Source organism: Triticum urartu, unplaced genomic scaffold (genome assembly GCF_056163025.1).
Source record: "Triticum urartu cultivar PI428250 unplaced genomic scaffold, HENAU_Tu73 scaffold2, whole genome shotgun sequence".
In the NCBI taxonomy this organism is placed as follows: domain Eukaryota; kingdom Viridiplantae; phylum Streptophyta; class Magnoliopsida; order Poales; family Poaceae; genus Triticum; species Triticum urartu.
The window spans coordinates 6426995-6442879 of NW_028260368.1; the positions used below are offsets into that span (position 1 = coordinate 6426995).

The 15885-nt window shown below is 35.7% G+C and overlaps 2 non-coding genes across 2 annotated transcripts; both read left to right on the forward strand.

Annotated features, from left to right (window-relative positions):
• The first annotated feature begins 1178 nt into the window (after nucleotides 1-1178).
• TRNAP-UGG (transfer RNA proline (anticodon UGG)) lies at nucleotides 1179-1252 on the forward strand. The gene has a single exon. It is a non-coding gene; the product is annotated as a tRNA-Pro (tRNA).
• Nucleotides 1253-1391: 139 nt separating this feature from the next.
• Nucleotides 1392-1465, forward strand: TRNAW-CCA (transfer RNA tryptophan (anticodon CCA)). The gene has a single exon. It is a non-coding gene; the product is annotated as a tRNA-Trp (tRNA).
• Nucleotides 1466-15885: the final 14420 nt, after the last annotated feature.

Genomic DNA, 15885 nt, shown 5'->3' on the forward strand with positions numbered 1-15885 from the left:
ATTAAATATGAAGTTCTTACTCTTTCTGTTGTTTGGAAAGATCAAACACACGATGTTCCTATTTCTTTATTTCGTGATGAGTCGTATGCTTGCGACAATAACGACAAAATTTTTTGAATTCTAATTGTCCGGGTGTATTGTGGCGATTCTTTTGAGTACTATATCTAGAAATCCCCGTCGATTCCTCATTGGCACCTTTTCGAACACAACTGATGCATTCCAAAATAACTCTGATTCTAACATCTTTTCCCTTGGCCATGAACCTCCTTTTCTTTTTGGATTGACTTAACTTAATTCTTCTACTTATTCTTTTATTCTTCTATTTTGAATCCGAAGAAGAAGAATAAAATTCATTAGAATAATTTTTTTTTATTCTTTAATTAAGTAATAAAAAATAGAGAAATAATTAAAGAATACAATCCTTGTCGAATTAGCAAAGATTTTGGTTCGAAATCCTTTCATTTAATTAGCCAGCCCCGCCTTTTCTATGCTCTGATTTCTGAGGCCTTATTTAGCTTGGGTACCCCTTTAAATTGAATTTCTATTTTCAAAAATGGGGTTTACCAAATTTTTAATGACTCTGAGGTTCAACCCAATCCATCTTTTCTTTCTTTTTCCTTCCGATACTAAAAAAAGATTGAAAAGGATCAAATTTTGTCATATCACGAAGAAATCTATCCCTCCCATAGCAATAACTAGAATTAAAAAAAAGGGAATGACAAAGCATCTGGGAATAAACGATTAATTTCTATCAATAAACCTGCTAAAGCACCAAACCATAGAGTACTTAGCACGGGTGCTACAGAGAGATATGTTTTTATATCCCGCATTGAAAATCCTCCTTCCTTGTTGGAATACATATATGATCATAAACTCTTGCCCAAGATTGTTATGCTATATATAAAATGAACCATATCGACGAAATTTTCCTATCCCTAAAAAAGAAAAAGATGACCCCTTCTTCCTATATATTACCAAGGAAAAGTAATCCTTCTTTTATAGGCGAAATTATATTGGATTTTATATGTATATAATTCCTTAATTATATGAGACCAAAAAGAAGAAATGACACGAGGGTTCTATATATAGATAGAGAAAGAAAGAAGAAGAAAATTATGATGTGGAAAAGAAGACAGGAATTGTGTACAATGGCATTGTACAACAATTTAATTTGGAAAAGGGATGTAGCGCAGCTTGGTAGCGCGTTTGTTTTGGGTACAAAATGTCACAGGTTCAAATCCTGTCATCCCTACCTATTACTTCTTTCTTCTTTATAGGCAGTAGCGACGAGATCAATTAAAGTAAAGTGGGTATAACTTGAATTTGTGGAGACTATACGTACGTGAGATACATTAGGAATAGAAAAAGATTTTCTTTTTGAATGAATGAAAGCGCTCTTAGTTCAGTTCGGTAGAACGCGGGTCTCCAAAACCCGATGTCGTAGGTTCAAATCCTACAGAGCGTGATTCCATCTATTTTATGTCGAAGCAGAGTAAAATAACTTAACAAAATTGAATTGTAACTCCAATTTCAATTTGACCTCCTCTCTGGTCTGGAGGAGGTCAATCAAAAAAAAAAAATGACTCAATCAAAGATCCAACTGATCCCCACGCCTGTATTGCAAATACGCAGTCACGAATAATCCCGCTAAAGTAATAGGAATTAGGCCTAAGACGATTCCAAATAGAAAAACTTCAATCATTTCGATTTGTTCGAGGGGATAAAAAAAGAGGTACGATCTATCCCTAAATAGTACTCTAAATTATCCACGAATCTCAATGACCAAGAAAAGAATTCCTAATTAGTCTGGAAAAGAGTCGTAGAATGCCAGGAATCCCAAAGAAAGATTTTTCTTTTCTGAATTATAATTATTCAGTCAATTCAAATAAGGCGTATCTTGTTCAAGCCAATAAATAGAGCTGGGGTTATAGTTAAAGCAGCCAGTAGAAAACCAAAATAACTAGTTAAAGTAAGCATGAAAGAGTTAAATTCCATTTATTTTTTTTTACTACACTACATATGTTGGTAAAGCATTTACCTAAGTTATGGAAAATTCATAATTCATCAGTTATTTTAGATAATACTAAAAAACAAGATAGAGTAAGATACAGAAGTGTAAAAGAAAGTGGATTCATCAGATGATACATGAGTCCCTAATTCCGAATCAAGAGATTTGTTGTGGAATTTGTCAATTGAGTAAAGTAATAATATTAAGAACTAGATCATCTAACCCCATTGAATGAAAAAAAGAAATTCAATTTTCAGGGAAATTTTTGAATAAGAGATAAATAAACAATTGAATTTGAAAAAAAAAACTTCTTTCTATTTTGGATAATTTCTTTTTCAATAGGACCCTCTTTTTGGAGTGAACGATCGAATATTCCCCTATTCCTTCTTATTTTAACTGATTGTATTCCATATGGAATAAGAGGAGAACAAAAGCATTCCACGACCTGCCAAGGGGCTGTTAAAAAAAAAAAAAAAAGAAAGCTCTTCCTTGAATTTACTTTATTTTTATTCCTTTTTCGAACTCCAACCAAAGTAGATTCGAAGACGAGTCACTTCAATTATCCTTTTAAGTTCTATTCTATCTTCTGTCTTTCCCTATTTCATCTCGTAAAGTTCCGCGCTCGCAGTTTGGTCAAGAAAGTTAGACCTAATCCAACAAACAATACAAGGATGAATTACGAATTATGAAAGGATAGATTTCACATATACTTGTCCTTGTATTGTGTCAGTATGAGAATATCCTTCCTAAATTATTTATCCAAACCTATTGATCATTAACTTAGATTTTCCCAAGATTTTGGCTGCTATTCCGAATTACTCTATTATTCCGAAGCCAATGAAAAGTAAGTAGAACCTACAAAAATGGGGTTTTCTATTGATGCCTTGAATAACATATAGCTTACCTATAGACAAAAAAAAAATAAAAAAGTAATTATGTTTCGGAACCAGGCAAAACCAGATTGCTGTGCCATAGGAAGGATAGCTATACTAATTCGGTATACTCAAAATACACCTTTGGTACAAAATTGACAATCTCACAAGGATGAAATATCAGTAATTTTCTATTTACTGGTCGATCCCATCTTTTACGGAATCAATTCCTTTTTTGAATGTACAAAAATTTTGGGAGTTCAGCATGTCTGGAAGCACGGGAGAACGTTCTTTTGCTGATATTATTACCAGTATTCGATACTGGGTTATTCATAGCATTACTATACCTTCCCTATTCATTGCGGGTTGGTTATTTGTCAGTACGGGTTTAGCTTATGACGTGTTTGGAAGTCCTAGGCCAAACGAGTATTTCACGGAAAGCCGACAAGGAATTCCGTTAATAACCGACCGTTTTGATTCTTTAGAACAACTCGATGAATTTAGTAGATCCTTTTAGGAGGCCCTCAATGACCATAGATCGAACCTATCCTATTTTTACAGTGCGATGGCTGGCTATTCACGGACTAGCTGTACCTACTGTTTTTTTCTTGGGATCAATATCAGCAATGCAGTTCATCCAACGATAAAACAAATTCCAACTATAGAACTATGACACAATCAAACCCGAATGAACAAAATGTTGAATTGAATCGTACCAGTCTATACTGGGGTTTATTACTCATTTTTGTACTTGCTGTTTTATTTTCCAATTACTTCTTCAATTGAGAGAAAGAAAGAGACTAATAAGAATTCTCTTATCCCATTTGGAAGGATACCATCCTTATAACTACCCATGACTGTTTTTGTCTCTAGCATGACCAATTGATAAAATGTGGAGGAAAGTAGGGGAAATGGCCGATACTACTGGAAGAATTCCTCTTTGGCTGATAGGTACTGTAGCTGGTATTGCTGTGATTGGTTTAGTAGGTGTTTTCTTTTATGGTTCATATTCTGGATTGGGTTCATCTCTATAGTAATCGGAGGGACCAGATTGTAAACATGAAAAAGTAGGAGCTTAGCGGGTCCTTACCCCCCTTTATCTGATTAGAGCGGAAAGGACCCGCGGAATTTTTATTTTACTCTTATAACGCGAATTGAATCTATTCGATTCACTCTTATGAAGCAACAAGAAAAAGAGATCACTCGAGGATCCAATATCTTATTCCACGAAGGAAGTATCCTGAAAATCCTTGATTTAGTTTCGAGTAATAAACTAATAAAACCTTAATCAAAACTATTCAACTAGCCTAAAAATAAAAAAACCTTCAATGGAAGAGTTTACTTTTTTTTTGCAAAATTTCTGTAAATTTGAAGTTGAACTTAATTAAACAAGCCAAGCAATTTGCTCACAATCACAAGAAATTTTTCCCCCGCCATATTTTCTTCCCCTCTGTTTGTCCACTACCTCGGCTAAACCTAAGCAAAAGAAAAAGAGGTCCAAGAGACAGACCCGAATAAAGAAGAAATAGTAATCTTTGACGAATTAGGAAGAAAAAGGATTCTTATTTTGATACAAGAAGAATCGGCACAAGAAAAAGGCTTTTTCTTGTGCCGAATAGACGATTAAGAAGACCTGCAATCCCTCCGAAAAAGAAGAAATTTTAATTTGATTGTTCTCGCCTTTGCCTTGGATTCTCTTCTTTTGCATGGGATATAAATAAGGAATTCCAGACATCTCATAAACAAAAAGCAGTCTAAACAAAAAAAGGATTTCCAAAATAGATCATAGATAATTCTAGCAATTGCCAATAAATCGAGGCTTTTTACCAACTTGATGGTAAGAAATCCCGGGACCTAGAAATTCATTTCGTACAATTGAACCTTTTCAAACTGTTTCTTTTTGAGAACCAAAAAAACTTGTGCCAAAATAACGGATGCGAAGAAGAACAAAAGGCCTTGGACACGTAATGGATCCTGAAGCACGATTTCTGCGTCCCCCTGACCAAAACCTCCCACATTAGGATTGCTTGTTAATGGTTGATCAAGCTTGATGGATTCCCCCTCTGAAACAAGAAGTTCTGGTCCGGGAGGTATAATATCAATCACTTGGCGTCCATCTGATGCATCAACTATGGATATTTCATACCCCCCCTTTTCTTTACGTAGTATTTTTCTTACTATACCTGTTGACGTAGCATTATAGACTGTATTGTTACTCTTGCTACCATCAGGATAGATCTGTCCTCTTCCTCGGTTTCCCCCTACATATATGGGATATTTTAAGAAATGAGCATCTTTCTTCGTAGCAGGATCAGGGGAAAGAATGGGAAAGACAATTTCACTATATTTCTTACCGGGAACAGGGCCTATCACAAGAATGTTTTTTTTATCGGGACGATAACTCTGAAAAGCAAGATTTCCTATCTTTTCTTTTAACTCAGGGGAAATACGATCGGGCGGCGCTAATTCGAATCCCTCGGGCAAAATAAGAACAGCACCTACATTCAACCCTCCCTTTTTTCCATTAGCAAGAACTTGTTTCAATTGCATATCATAAGGAATTCGAAGAACTGCTTCAAATACAGTATCGGGAAGCACAGCTTGGGGAACTTCAATATCGACGGGCTTGCTAGCTAAATGGCAATTGGCACATACAATTCGTCCAGTTGCTTCTCGTGGGTTTTCATAACCCTGCTGCGCAAAAATGGGATATGCATTTGAAATAGATGTCCGAGTTATTACGTATATCATGATCGATACAGAAATCGATCGAGTTATCTGTTCCTTTACCCAAGAAAAAGTATTTCTATTTTCCATGTCCAATCGCAGATCCCAGAATTTCTACAATAAATTAGATAGGTAGCTAAGCTAATCTAGTTCCCTATACACGAATCTGTTGTCATTCTACTGCAACAGTTGTACTGCAATGATGAATACCTTAAAGTAGGTATAAATAGAAAGAATTTTGCTAAAATGGAAAAGGGCTTTCTTTCTAAAAAAAGATGCTTGCTAATTTGATTAATATTAATATCGGGAGATCAAATGAATTTATGCTTCACTAATTGAATGATAAATGACTACAAGCGAAGGAGATAGACGATTTAAACAAAAAAAGACCCAAAATTTCAAACATGTATCTAGAATTACTGGAAAACTACAAACAAAAATAGTGAAAATAAGCTCGTTAGGAGCCCATCCAAAATCGTTGTAGACCCAACGAATTACTAGTTCCCAACCACGGGTGGAGTGAAATCCAACAAAAAAATCAGTAACTAAAAGAATAAAAAAAGCTTTTATTGAGTCATTTAAATTATAGAAGAATTCCTGAACCCAAGAATTCAAAATGACAAGTTCCTCTTTACCCAGAAAAAAAGAACCACTTAGAATAGCCAAACAGATTATATTTGTCGAGAAATGCAAAATGGTATGGAGATGATCCTCATTATTTATTTTGACCCATTGTATTATTTCCTTGTGTATTCCTGTAGGAGGTTTTTGTACATGTGTCTTTAGTTTCCCTTTTATCATCTCGTCCAAGAGAGAAAGTTCTTCTAATTCTATGAATCTTTCTAGAATCCTTTTCTCTTGAATATCAGTTAAGAGAGTTTCGGATTGCCTGGTATTCCACCAATTCTTAATCCAAAGTTCCAGACATTTGTTAAATGAGGAAGAGACCCCCCAAGGCAAAAGTACGATAAATACAAGATATAGTAAAGAAGGCAATGCTTTCTTTTTTTTCATTTTTGATCTGTAAATGGAGTTGTTAATGAATATGCTTCATTCGCTGACTCTATTCCATTCCCTGACTCTATATGATGATATTTCTATTTCATGATATTTCTATTTCTTTGAAGCAAAAACTCTATAGGTTTGATACCCTGTATCTATTCTTCTTTTTTGTATATTAGTTATTAGTGGAATTTCAGTGCATTGGGTTCTTTCTTAGATCTAGATGGAATGAAATAGTGAAATAGAATAAAAAAAAAGCCCTTTCGGATGAAAAAGGAAGAATAGTATGCGATATATCTAACTTGGATAAAAAAAAATTAAAAGCAAATTTCTCTTATCCTCGTTTGTTCCTTCCTTTAGATAAATACTTAAAAATCCCCTTACAATAACAAATCCAATTTAGAAGGGACTTCCTCCCTGTGTTGAGAAAACTTTTCTTCTTCCAATTCTTCTTTTCTTCATTCAACTCAGTTCAAAAAAGATACCTCAAAATACTTCAATTGGTACGCGCAAGAAATAGGCCAATTCGGCAGCTTTTTGTTCAATTTCTCGTGGAGTAAAAAATTTATCATCAGTACGAGTCAAGGGAATGATCCCCTGGCCCCGGATTTCCATATAAAGAATACGACGAGGATAAAGACCCTCTTTAACCTGAATTCTAATTGATTGGATATCCCGCATAAGGAATCGAAGGAAGACGCGACGTTTTATTCCAGGGAATCCCCAACGAAAAATGCACACTATTCCCTCTTTTCTATCGAATCGGTCATAACCACTACCTACATTCCACAAAATAGTACACCACAAGTAGGAGCTAATGAATAGGCCTGCGATTCCGTAGAAAGACATCACGACCCCCTGCGGAAAAAAAAGAATTTCTTGAGATGGAAGTATAGATATAATATTCTTACCAAGATAACTGGAAATCCCAACCGATAAGAATCCTAGTGAACCTAGAAAAAGAATACAGGCCCAGAAAAAATTACCCCTTTTTCGAGAACCTTTTAGAAGTTCTACCCATATGTGTTCTGATCGCCAATTCATATTAGATATACTAAATCCAGCAGCGGTCGATTGAAATTGAGAGAATAAGCTAAATAATTTTGACTTTACTTTTTTTGATTCTGAAATCGCCTTCAGCAACTAGTACTCCTGTGAAATAATAGGTTAGATACATTGACTTTCTATTCAAAAAATATTCGTTGATTCAATTAAAATAAATAAAATAAAACTCGCTATACCTGGCTCTGCATATTCATGCATTTATGCTCGTAGCCTATATCCGCATCCATAACCGTTTTTCATTTGTGTGTAGAAAGTGTGTGTAGAAAAAGCCACATACCCTACCATATTATATTACTTACACTAAAAAATACTAGACAATCTTATTTTTTTGCACATAAAGAAATAAAGAAGTCATTGCAATTGCCGGAAATACTAAGCCTACTAAAGGCACGAAAATAGAAGGTAAGTTTAAATCCGTCATGGAATAGGTGTCTCAATTCAAATTTACTATTTCTATCTAGTCGAAAAATATCTTAAGATTCTTATGATATAATTAAGTATATCTATTATAAGGAATATTGACTATTGTATTGTATTTTTTATTTTTAGTTTGAAAAATATTCTGTAAAAAAAATGAAAGGATAATAAGAAAATTCCAAAAAAGGAGAACTAATTAAAAAGATTTTATTTTGATTTTCCCATCCTCATGGCCTTTCTATCTTTCTAATCTAATTTGAAATTGGATTCAAAAGAAAGCGGTTAGAATTTACTTCCTGCATACATACTTCTCTAGAAGCGCATACAATAATGCGTGGTAAAGGCGGAAAAATAGTATATTCAATCAAAATCAAAGGGCAAATTATCTTACCTACTATAGATCCCCTACTACCCTCTTAGACTTTAAAAGGCGATATACCACCCAAAGAAAGGGTATGAAAATGCCGGGTGGAGTTAGCTTTTCGACGAAGACCTGTCCCGTGCAGCGAAGCCCTGTTAGTAAGACCCCCCGCAATAATGGATTATAGAAGAATATTATTCCAAATACTCCTCTGGACGCATATAGTAGCATTGCGATTCCGAATCTTTTTTATTTATGAATATGAACAGAAAAAATTCATTGTATCGTTGGGTCGGAGCGGAGGTTTGGTCCAGAAAAATTAGAAACAAAACGTCTACTCTACCGCATTGAAGTCTATAGCGCTGTATTTCCACGAAAGTATAATTCTTACCATCAGGATACGATCCTTTCTTTTGAACTAAACGTCTCTACGATGGGTCCAGGTTCTATGTCCAATCCCAAATCAAGGATTTCTCGCTCTTGATCGGAGTCATAAACTAAAAAAAAACTACCTTTTTATCCTTTTTCTCAAGGTTATAGAAAACTTCCTTATCTAGTTCTAGCATTTTGAAAAAAAAAAAATGCTTCTTTTTTTACACACAGTTCGAGTCACTTGTTGACTCACGATTACGCCTGTTAAAAGTTTCAAACGTCCTCTTTTTGAAATTGAAAGAGAGTCCTATAAAAAGGTCTAACTTCCAAACTATGTCTTTTTTCATTCATTCTCCTTTAGTTTTTTTCTCTATCTAGAAGTGGAATAGAATAACCCGGTTGAAGGGTAATGATCATACGTCTGTAATGCATTGTATGGCCCAGAATAGGTCCTATTCTTCTACCTTTTCCAGGTAGTCGATGGCTATTCACAGCTACCACCTTAACACCAAAGAAGAGTTCGACCCAATGCTTTATTTCTGTCTTAGTGAATCCCGATTCGACATTAAAAGTATATTGATTCTTTCCCAATAAACGAAGACTTTTTTCTGTAAATACTGCGTATTTGATTCCATTATCATTATCATATGATAATACTATATTTTATTATTTTATTATTTTATTTGTATTTCTTTATTGTATTATACCTTAATATATATATTCTAGATATATAGAATAGACGAATCTCAATTTGTCAAGTCTCATGATCATATCATGATCTATTTTTATTCGGCTCAATCTTTTTTTTCTAAAAAAGATTGAGCCGAGTTTAATTGCAATCAATTAGAAGAATAAAGAAGAATTACTGCATTTCATAACTGATTTTTTTCTCTTTTTATTTCGTTTCTTTTTTATTTATACCTTCTTTATCTTTAGTTTTATCTAGTTAATCAATAGTATCTACCGGCTCGAACTCGAATTTGATCGCCTTCCATACTTCACAAGCTGCGGCTAGTTCAGGACTCCATTTGCAAGCTGCTCGGATAATTTCATTACCTTCGCGAGCAAGATCGCGCCCTTCGTTACGAGCTTGTACACAGGCTTCTAAAGCCACTCGATTAGCTGCTGCACCAGGTGCATTTCCCCAAGGATGTCCTAAAGTTCCTCCACCAAATTGTAATACAGAATCGTCCCCAAAGATTTCGGTCAGAGCTGGCATATGCCAAACATGAATACCACCTGAAGCTACCGGTATAACACCTGGCATGGATACCCAGTCCTGAGTGAAAAAGATACCGCGAGCACGATCTTTTTCAATAAAATCATCGCGCAATAAATCAACAAAACCTAAAGTCATTTCGCGTTCCCCTTCTAACTTACCTACTACTGTACCGGAGTGGATATGATCTCCCCCAGACATACGCAATGCTTTAGCTAATACACGGAAATGCATACCATGATTTTTCTGTCTATCAATAACTGCATGCATTGCACGGTGAATGTGAAGAAGTAGGCCATTGTCGCGGCAATAATGAGCCAAAGTAGTATTTGCGGTGAATCCCCCAGTTAAGTAGTCATGCATTACAATAGGAACCCCTAATTCTCTTGCAAATACAGCTCTCTTAATCATTTCTTCACATGTACCCGCAGTCGCATTCAAGTAATGCCCCTTGATTTCACCGGTTTCGGCCTGTGATTTATAAATAGCTTCGGCACAAAAGACAAACGGTCTCTCCAGCGCATAAATGGTTGTGAGTTTACGTTTTCATCATCTTTGGTAAAATCAAGTCCACCACGTAGACACTCATAACACGCTCTACCATAATTTTTTGCGGATAATCCAATTTTGGTTTAATAGTACATCCCAATAAAGGACGACCGTACTTGTTCAACTTATCTCTTTCAACTTGGATACCATGAGGCGGGCCTTGGAAAGTTTTTGAATAAGTAGGGGAATTCGTAGATCCTCCAAACGTAGAGCACGTAGGGCTTTGAAACCAAATACGTTACCTACAATGGAAGTAAACATGTTAGTAACGGAACCCTCTTCAAATAGGTCTAATGGATAAGCTACATAACAGATCCATTGGTTGTCTTCCCCAGCAACAGGCTCGATGTGATAGCATCGTCCTTTGTAACGATCAAGACTGGTAAGTCCATCAGTCCAAACAGTTGTCCATGTACCAGTAGAAGATTCGGCAGCTACTGCAGCCCCTGCTTCTTCGGGCGGAACCCCAGGCTGAGGACTTACTCGGAATGCTGCCAAGATATCAGTATCCTTAGTTTCATACTCTGGGGTGTAGTAAGTCAATTTATAATCTTTAACACCAGCTTGAAATCCAACACCTGCTTTAGTTTCTGTTTGTGGTGACATAAGTCCCTCCCTATAACTCTTGAATTAAGAATTCTCACAATAACAGGGGTCTACTCGATGTTAATTAGGCGTAAATGAAACTTTAGCAAAAATCTCGTAAAACAAAAAGGATATTCAATTAATATAATATCAACTCATTAAAGAAAATTGAGGGCATGCTTAGGTTAATGAATATGTTTCATTCATATATAATGCGTACACCCTGTGTATGTTCTATCCTATAGGAATTCCAATATAGGAATTCGATAGGAATTGAGTTGTTGTTATGGTAAGTTAACACGGTTCGTTATTAAACCATGGATTTGATTTACCAAATCCATAATTATTGTATACTCTTTGATAGATATAGCGCAACCCAAATTAATTCCTAATCCTTATTTTACAAGTTCTTAATAGTTCTCTTTTCTTATTTTGAATGCAAATACCTAACTAAATACTAATAAAATTCTTTGTTGACAGCAATCTATGCTTCACAGTAGTATATATTTTGTATATCGAAGTCCTAGATAGGAAAGTAGAGTAGGCACAGATCCTCCACAAAAGGCAAAATGTATATGAAAAAAAAGATTGATTGAACTTTCCAATGGACTCATTCCATGAGTAAACGATTGAATGGGATTCGCTTGGGCAACGAAATCAAGTCCTGGTCCCCTTTTCTCTCTTATTGAATTAACTAATTCATTTCCTTTTTACTTTTGGATTTTTTTTGATTTGATTTGGCATTATTCAACAATAAAAAAAGAAAAATTTCGACAAATTCCTTTTTTTTAATTATGTGATAATTATGAGAACCAATCCTACTACTTCTCCTCCGGGGTTTCCACAATTGAAGAAAAAAGTACAGGTCGTATCGATCAAATTATTGGACCCGTGCTGGATGTCACTTTTCCCCCAGGCAAGTTACCTTATATTTATAACGCTTTGGTAGTCCAGAGTAGAGACACTGCCGATAAGCAAATTAATGTGACTTGTGAGGTACAACAATTATTAGGAAATAATCGAGTTAGAGCTGTAGCTATGAGTGCTACGGACGGGTTGATGAGAGGAATGGAAGTGATTGACACGGGAGCTCCTCTCAGTGTTCCGGTCGGTGGAGCTACTCTCGGACGAATTTTCAACGTTCTTGGGAGCCTGTTGACAATTTGGGTCCTGTAGATAGTAGTGCAACGTTCCCTATTCATAGATCTGCGCCTGCCTTTATCGAGTTAGATACGAAATTATCCATCTTTGAAACAGGTATTAAGGTCGTCGATCTTTTAGCTCCTTATCGACGTGGAGGAAAAATAGGACTATTTGGGGGGCTGGAGTAGGTAAAACAGTACTGATCATGGAATTAATCAATAACATTGCTAAAGCTCATGGGGGCGTATCCGTATTCGGTGGAGTAGGGGAACGGACTCGTGAAGGAAATGATCTTTATATGGAAATGAAGGAATCCGGAGTAATTAATGAAAAAAATATTGAGGAATCAAAGGTAGCTCTAGTCTATGGCCAAATGAATGAACCACCGGGAGCTCGTATGAGAGTTGGTTTAACTGCCCTAACTATGGCGGAATATTTCCGAGATGTTAATAAGCAAGACGTGCTTTTATTTATCGATAATATCTTTCGTTTTGTTCAAGCAGGATCAGAGGTATCCGCTTTATTAGGGAGAATGCCCTCCGCAGTGGGTTATCAACCTACTCTTAGTACAGAAATGGGTTCTTTGCAAGAAAGAATTGCTTCTACTAAAAAGGGATCTATAACTTCGATTCAAGCAGTTTATGTACCTGCAGACGATTTGACCGACCCTGCCCCTGCCACAACATTTGCACATTTGGATGCTACTACCGTACTTTCCAGAGGATTAGCTTCCAAGGGTATTTATCCAGCAGTAGATCCTTTAGATTCAACCTCGACTATGTTACAGCCTCGGATCGTTGGCAACGAACATTATGAAACTGCGCAAAGAGTTAAGGAAACTTTACAACGTTACAAAGAACTTCAGGACATTATCGCAATTCTTGGCTTGGATGAATTATCGGAAGAGGATCGTTTAACTGTAGCAAGAGCAAGAAAAATTGAGCGTTTCTTATCACAACCGTTCTTTGTGGCAGAAGTTTTTACTGGTTCTCCAGGAAAGTATGTTGCTCTTGCGGAAACTATTAGGGGATTTCAACTAATCCTTTCCGGAGAATTAGACGGCCTACCTGAACAGGCTTTTTATTTGGTGGGTAACATCGATGAAGCTAGCACGAAAGCTATAACCTTAGAAGAGGAGAACAAATCGAAGAAATGAAATTAAATCTTTATGTACTGACTCCTAAGCGAATTATTTGGGATTGTGAAGTGAAAGAAATCATTTTATCCACTAATAGTGGCCAAATTGGCGTATTACCAAACCACGCCCCCATTAACACAGCAGTAGATATGGGTCCTTTGAGAATACGCCTCCTCAACGACCAATGGTTAACAGCGATTCTGTGGAGCGGTTTTGCGAGAATAGTTAATAATGAGATCATCATTTTAGGAAATGATGCGGAACTGGGTAGTGATATTGATCCGGAAGAAGCTCAAAAGGCACTTGAAATAGCCGAAGCTAACTTGAGTAAAGCTGAGGGTACGAAAGATTTGGTTGAAGCGAAGCTCGCTCTCAGACGAGCTAGGATACGAATCGAGGCTGTCAATTGGATTCCCCCATCCAATTGAAGACAATCCAGTGGTTTATAGTTGATACAAAGAAAAAGGGAAGAGGGGTAGAAAAAGTTATTAGATAGCGAAGCGAAGTAAGTCCAATGCTATCTAGTAATTTTTCTACCTACTTACCTACTATTGGATTTGAACCAATGACTCCCGCCGTATGAAAGCAATACTCTAACCACTGAGTTAAGTAGGCAATTTATCACCACAAAGGAAGACCCATTACTTCGATCGATTATATATTGAATCCCTTTTCTAAGCAATACCGCTCTGTTATTGGTCTGTTATATACTAAATACTAAACTAAATACTAAACAGATACAGATCAAAGGGGTATCCTCTGGCATTAGAAAATATTCATCTTGACAAGAAATTATCTATATGTTAAGATATCTCTGATAAGGGCTATAGCTCAGTTCGGTAGAGCAACTCGTTTACACGTGCGCCAATGCTTTTCAAAGGAGCTTATTATGCAATGAACATAATCGATCTTATTGCAAAATCAATGTCTTACTTCATAGATTCGAGAGAATAGGAGAACAGTAGCCTGACAAACAGTCGGTTCAGTCCGATTCAGGTGCCAATTCAGGTGCCTAATCAAATAGAACCCTTATGGATTTGCTAGTTGATAAGGTAAATATCCAGCCCACTAAATGCTAGGCGTAATGAGGATAAGGGCCTCCAAAAAACTTCTTTTCGTTCTATGAACTTTAAGGTGTATGAAGTCTCATAGTTAACTCTTGCAGTGGAACGATAGAGACTCCATTTCACTTAGGTTGATTTAATTTAGACCGGAGGCAGACCTAAGTCAAGGTAATCCTCCTTTGAAACACTTTGGTATTGCTCCTAGATAGATCATAATACAAAAAATCAATCAGAGCACAGGGAGCCATCTCATTATCTTTCCGTAAAGAAAAACTATGGTGGACTAACTGATCTTTAAATCAGTTTATGAAAGAGCCCAATGCAAAAAAATGCATGTTGGGTCTTTGAAACAGTTCAAATCATTTCGATAATAATCCGTTTGATCTGTTTTACCGAGAAGGTCTACGGTTCGAATCCGTATAGCCCTAATATGCCCTTTTTAGATTTTAGGATCTCTATCCTATGTTTTCTTTAGTTTAGTATAGTTTTCATTTTCTCATTAGTATTTGTTTATAGACTGGATAGGCGCCTGCGACATAGAATAGAGATAAAAGCATTACCAAAGGCTCATTCATCGAAAATCAAAATCATACAGACAGGAAAAGAAAAACGAATTTCTATCAAATCAATAGAAGAAAGGATCCTTTCCCTGATTTGAATCCCGTCCTCCTTCAAATAGGATATCTCTAGACTTCCCTATAATAACTGCAATGATTTTATCCATTTTGCGAATTCCTACTTTGTTTTAAGTATATTTATTACTTTGTTTATAGATACATTATGTAAATTGATCAACTTTAAATAGAAAAAATAAAGTAAAGAGTAAATAAGAAAACAGAATATTCTGTCTCATAGTTCTGAAATAGAGTTCTTTATTTTTATTTTATAGTATTACTTCTCATTAATTATACTGCATAGATTAGTCCTACTATCTTAATTAGGTTCTAATTTAGTAGTATTCTCATTTTTATTTAATAGTCTCTTATTATTTTATTATTAAATATTAAATAAAGGATAGAGCTATTCTTTTTTCTAGAGATTCTAGAGAAAGCGAGACAAAGTGAAACGAGAAAGTTTTCTTTATATAAGAATTAGATCTACATACACCATATCTAAATAGAATGGAAATCCAAAAGAAAGGGAGTTGGGATTCCATTGGATGAATCTTTAAAGAAGATGCAGCACAGAGGAAACAAAGGCTAAACTTAAACTAAGCGCTTTTGTTTGAACAAAAAAGATTCTTGTTTCACCGAGGAAAAGAGAGAAGTTCTGGATAAATTGACAATGCTGAATTGAATTGACTAATTTAAGTTCCGCCTATTCCACATTAATGGGAGTACATTATGTTTCTGCTTCACGAATA